The sequence below is a fragment of the Columba livia genome, chromosome 14, assembly GCF_036013475.1.
Source record: "Columba livia isolate bColLiv1 breed racing homer chromosome 14, bColLiv1.pat.W.v2, whole genome shotgun sequence".
Lineage (NCBI taxonomy): Eukaryota > Metazoa > Chordata > Aves > Columbiformes > Columbidae > Columba > Columba livia.
In genome coordinates, this window is record NC_088615.1 from 2,651,315 (window position 1) to 2,657,314 (window position 6,000).

Here is a 6,000-nt window from a genome sequence, read left to right on the forward strand (position 1 = left end):
CTCCATGCCAGTACATCTTATCAGACACCACGGTTATGTGTGGAGAGCCCTGCTGAGGAAGGGATGTCTTCCTTGAGTGTGAGCAGCAGAGTGAGTGTGCCATGCAGAGACTCCTTATCTGGCTGCTAATGCACTTTTTATCTTCTCCGTTAGGTGAGAGCAACACGGCAGGGGCTCTGGTACTCGAGCAACCTTCCGAGCCGACAGTGCTCTCCTCACACGTGGCAGTTTTTAGTCACCTCGTCACCAGGTTTAGGATCATTAGCGTGGCTTGGTTTTCTAATAATAACCCTCGTACCAACAATAATAACAGCCGCACAATCCAGAAGAACTGCTGAGTGTTCACAGTAGTTCCTGAGCAAGTTGGGACTGGTGGCAGGACGCGAGCTGCAGCCCTGAGTAACACCAGCCGTTACAACAGAAGGGCATTGATTTCTCAGACTTTCTCAAAGCAAAAGGGAGGAGGTGTCTTGCTCTGTTTATTCCCAGAAAACACTTAGACACACTCTCATTCCTGAGGAGGGCGAGTAGCATACAGAGCAGCTTTCCCAGCCCTCTAATAACAGGGAAGTTGCTTCCACCTAAGCAGGTGCGATGGGAACCTGCCTGCAGAGGCAGCATGTGCAGAATCACCCACTGCCCGGTGATGACCCCGGTGCCAAGGAGAGCAGCCTCAGAGCTGGGCGGCTGGCACACTCAGCACACAGCACTACTCAACCATCTCATTTTGGGCGGCTGGGCCAGGAACACAGTCCCTGCTGTCCTGGCAAACATTTCCCAAGTGATAAGAGCAGCCTCTTTTTATCTACATTTTCTCCCACCCCTGTTCTAGCCACTGCCAGGTTGTCCCCAGGAGAAGGAGAAACCATAAGCAGGTTACACTGTGTCACTCAGCCAGACAGAGGAGGCTGGAGGGACCCTGACAGCTCTGCTCCAAGGGGTAGAGATACAAACCCCAAGAGGAGGATGCAGGAGGGGTGTGTGGCTCTTTCCCATTCAGCCCCCTGCCGATCTACACCCAGCCCCTGGGACGGGCTCTCGGGAGGTGTTGCTTCATCTGCTGGTCACGGCACAGAGCTGAGGTTCAGATGACCTTCTGACAGAGGTTGTCTGTTTGCTTGGAAGAGCTGTTGTCAAATCACTTCAACCTCTCCATGCAGCTTCACTCCATAGGGGAGGGATAACGCTGCTCAGGGAGGTTGTGTGGTTGGTGTTTAAAACTGGCCTGTAACGTTCAACAGTGTCTTGAACAGACAAAGGGCTAGCCAGCATCACATTGCCCAAAATAGCCCCTGCATAATCCTCTATTCTTCCTGTGTCAATGTCATGCTTTGGATGAAAGCCTGATTAGGCTACATTTTCATAACATTTTTGCAGAGTTGCAATATCATAAAGAGCACAGATTTCCAAGAAGATTTGGAGCCAAAATTTATTCATCCTGACCTGAAGAAAGGCTTTTTTATTCTTCAGTGCTTAATCAAGCTCCTTATTCTCCTGTTGCCAAGAAGCAGCCTGGCTAGCAGTGACCATGGTAATGATTTTTTAAAACATGAACATCTGTCTCCGCTGGGAACTAAGCTGAGGTTCACCAGCTCATTTCACGCCGAGACCACCAAGCAGCTGTTGGGCAGCACTGGCCCTCAGCATAAGTTCTTGGCTTGGAACCAAAAGCCTTCAGCAAAGAAAGCTTTAGCTCACATAAACTGTCACACCTCACCTCTAGGGACACAACATCTGTCCCGCGAGCTGCCTGGCCAGCACAGCTGCAGGGTGCAGCCCACAAATTTCCCAAAAACAAGCGAGGAGGAGGACGCTGCTCTGCAGCTCGGCCCCCCACACACACCCATCATCATTTCTGCAGGGTCCGCTCAGTGCTTGGTCACTTGGCTTCACTGCTGCAGCAGCACACGGGGATTGTCAGCCTTAGCTGGAAAGCTAAGCCCTGACCCAAGCAGACATCAGAGAGAAGTTAAATGAGGCCACATCCCCTCAGCAACAGGGGAGTGAATTACTTCAGTGAGTAACTAAACATGCCCTTTCCATTCTTCCGCTCACCCCATAAGCCCTCGCTCTGGAAGCACTGGAAGAATAACGCAATACACCAAATGAACAGAAAGGAGAGCAGCGCTTATAGAAGCAGAGCACTGGAGCTGCTGCCCAGGGCACCTCCGTGGGCTCAGCCCAGCCCCTGCAGTGGCCCTGTCTGTCCTCAGGTGCCCGTGCATTGGGTGTCACTGCCCATCCTCAGGTGCCCGTGCACCGGCAGGTGGTCACGGAGAAGCCCTCAAGATCCCCTGTCCCCTTGTGCTGCCGGAGATGCTTGCACAGCAGCTGGGAAAGGTGCAGACACATGGGTGCAGAAGACACCCAGGTGTGCAGTAGCAAGGATCAGGCCCTCACTCAAACAGGGGTATTTTGGGAGCTGTCACAATGTAATCCTGGAAAAATCCACAGTTTCCTTTCTGAAACTCTGATGATTGCAGTAATAATAATGCTTAGCTGTTTTCGTAACAATTTTATCAGCAGATCTCAAAGTGCTCCTTAAGCCCCGGTCCCAAAACTGCAGAGATTCTCATCACAGGGAACATGAGGAACAACGTTTTCATTGAGGTCACTCAGTAGCTGCCCTGGTACAAACCTCCACATTTCCAAATACTCGACTGGTGTCGGATCCTGCAGCATTAGAGAATGCTGTTGCTGAAAACTTGGGACACTTGAGTGCCTCCCCGCCTTCCATTGAAGATGCTACTGAAGAGCAAAGACTTTGCATTTAGTCACTTTACATTTTTCAGCATACGACTCTGTTAAAGGCCGCTTCCAAAATGACAAACCTTTGTTCCTTCTGTGAAGAGCAGCTGAGTGATACGACAGACCATCACATGTGATTCAAGTGATGCTCCCTCCAGTATTTGAATCCTGACTCCACCAGGCAAGGTCCTTCCCTTTTTTCCCAGCATTTCCTCCTGCTGTAAAAAGCAGATAACAACAATATTGAATTCTCCCCTTTGACAGAATTTACTGTTAAGAACATAAAGGGAAGATTAAAAATGCTCCGAAAGTACCGTTACAAGAACCACATAGCTCAATTACATCATCATCGTTGTTCTTATCTCAGACACTATAATTAGTTATGGACTCTCCTGTGCTGGTTCTGTGTAGACATGCTGTAAATGCCTCTGTTTGTATTTTTTCCCAGCCCTGGGTGCCTGGCACTGCGGGGATCGCCCACTAGAGGGGAGCTTTTCCCTACAAACCACCCGACCAGCTACAGCAGCAGGAAAAACTGTTCCGAATCTAAACTGAGAGAGGGATTTGCAGGGATAGATTTGCACGGACGATGCTCGGATGGGCGGCAGAGTCCCTCCCTCCGTCTGGCTGTGTCACTTGGGCTCGTTGAGCTCTGTCAGTGCTTCAGGGCTCATCTCTGGATGTGACATTGGCACCCTGGATGCACAAAACTTATGTCAGGACAGCCAGCAACAGCTGAAAAAGGATGATGTTCTTCCAGTGAAGCTAGTCCAAGGTCCTCCCCAGACAAAGCTGAACACTATTACGTTGTTACAGTGTTTTGCAAGATGCCAGAAACTCTGGGAAATATTTCAATATGGAGTAGCTGGCTGGAGTAACCGCAGACCCTGCAGAAGAGGAGACGATATCACACAGACATCCCTTCACCTTCCACTGCTGCGTTCTGCAAACAATCTGCCCTAGGACAGGAGTGGGCAGGACACGTCCTTGCTGAGGCCACAACAGCCTTTTCAGATACCTCTGACCAGTCACACATCAACACACACCAAAATGTCATCTGTTAAGAGCATGGAAAACCAAAAAAAAAACCCAAAACCCAACAATGCAGCTGCAGACCACATGAAATGAAGTCACTGGCAGTTCCCCATCCCTGGTCCCAGGGCTTTGTCCACCAGGGACCAGCCAAACCACTGCCCACCAGCCACAGGGAACCATCCCAGCTCCGGCCTCCAAGCCCAGCAGATGTCAGAAGGACACGCAGTGATGGAGAGGAACAGGCTGTTAATTACAGACACAGCTATTACTTGTAGAGCAGTACCCGATACCTCCCATTCACAGCTCCAGCTTTTATTGGGCTGAGCATGACGGGGTGATATTTCTATGGCACTTTTCACCCTAGAGGTATTTCAAGGCTGGACATGCCCATTTCTGGCCTGGTGTATTTACACTGTGAAATAAATGCTTTTATGTTCGGTGGGCACAGACAAGCACACATGTGCTCAGTGCAGCCTGTCCATAGCAGGAGCTGCTCCTGGGACCCATCTGCCCTGGCCCCTCACCCACAGCAAACCTCTCCTTGGCAGCTCCAGCTGCCCACAGCCCACTCGGGTAAACACTGTTCTGGCCTCATGATATCAAGGACTCACAGACAAGCGTCCCAGCTCCTTAAATGCATCCTGGAAAAAGATTTCTATGTAGGAAAGAAGATACTTCTAGAGAGCACGATGAGCAAAGCAGCCTTATTTAAACTCCTGGCAGTTATTTATTTATTCATTTTGCAGTAGCTATTTTAGATGTTGTCATATGAGAAGCAAACTTAAAAAAATATATATATCTATTAAAAAAAACCACAACCGCACCGCTTGGCTAATGTGGCAGCAGAGCTGGACAAGATGAATCTCTCTGAAGGTGGGACTGTGTCTTACACCCACCGCTCTGGCGTGAGCAGCGGTTTGTCGGTGACAGCAGTACGGTACAACAGTCTAAAGCAGGAGATGAAAGACCACAAGTCAAATCACATTTACTAGAGTTCTCACATACCATTCTACCAGGCTGAAAAACAGGTTATGACATTTTCTCATCACACCTTGAAGATACATTGTTTACTACTGCTGATCCATCTCTTAATGCCATGTAATAGTGGGGTAGTGTTGCTGGGAAGTGTCAGCAACAGTCTGACATGGGGCTGGAAGTCCAGATGTGTAAGGCATCTGCCAGCAACTTCTGCTTTAGCATGAGTCACTCCGTCACTCCCATGGGTCATAGGACACAATGGCCTGCCCTTTCAAATGAAAAGAAATGGTGGAAAATGTGCTGAGGAATACTTAAAAATGTGTGGAAGCTGATAAAAGCACTGGCAGTCAGTGGCTGGAACCTGGCAGAAGCACTTAGGAGACCTGAGCCCCATTTGTCTTCCTCATTGACTTTCTAGATGTTTTTTAACAAGTTGTTTCATGACTCAGTCACCTCTTTCTGCTGGGTAAAGATGGTGGAGACTCATCTCCTTGATAAAGCATGTCAGGTTTACAGTTGATGTGACTACTGCCTGAATAAGAGCTTGAGATCACTGAAACCCGTCATCTCTCTGTGGTGGTCACTGCGCTGACGCAATGTCTAAGAGATTGGCGAAGTGTTTACTGAGAAACCAGGTACGTCCAGTGGCCACTCGGCAGTGCCTTTCTAGGGTGCAGATCTGTCCCTTTTCACATGGGCAGAGCAGAGGTTTCCTCCCCGTGTTGCAACATTTTGGTTGGAGACGCACCTGTCTCTCTTTTGCTTCATTAACAAGCTCCAGGTGGCCTGTTAATGTCCCAGCACATCTCTGGAGATGCAGGTCAGGGAGCAACAAGCTGCTCTTTTCCTCCCTGGTTCTCTCTGCAGTCTGGATTTGCTTCTAGGTTTCCACTGTGAAAGCTTTGATGTGTCCAAGCGAACACTTCCCAGTGTCCCTGGGAGCAGCCATAGCAGAGCCGTTCAGTGACACAAGTGACACAGCAACAGCACAGCTGGAACAAACCCCATCTAGGGCTGAGAGCACATGCAGGAGGGGTCTTGCTTTACCCAAGAAATACCGGTAAAGTCCTGAAAGAAGATCGAGTAGCAAACTAATTTAGCACTCTGGGCTGTGCTTACTCGGCCAGGAGAGCTCGTTTAGTGTGGGAAGGGGAAATGCTGGAGGCAGCATGACCCAGGTATGTGGGAGGAAGGAGAGAAGAAAGCTGATCCATCCTCCTCCTTTGCACCGTTTCAAAA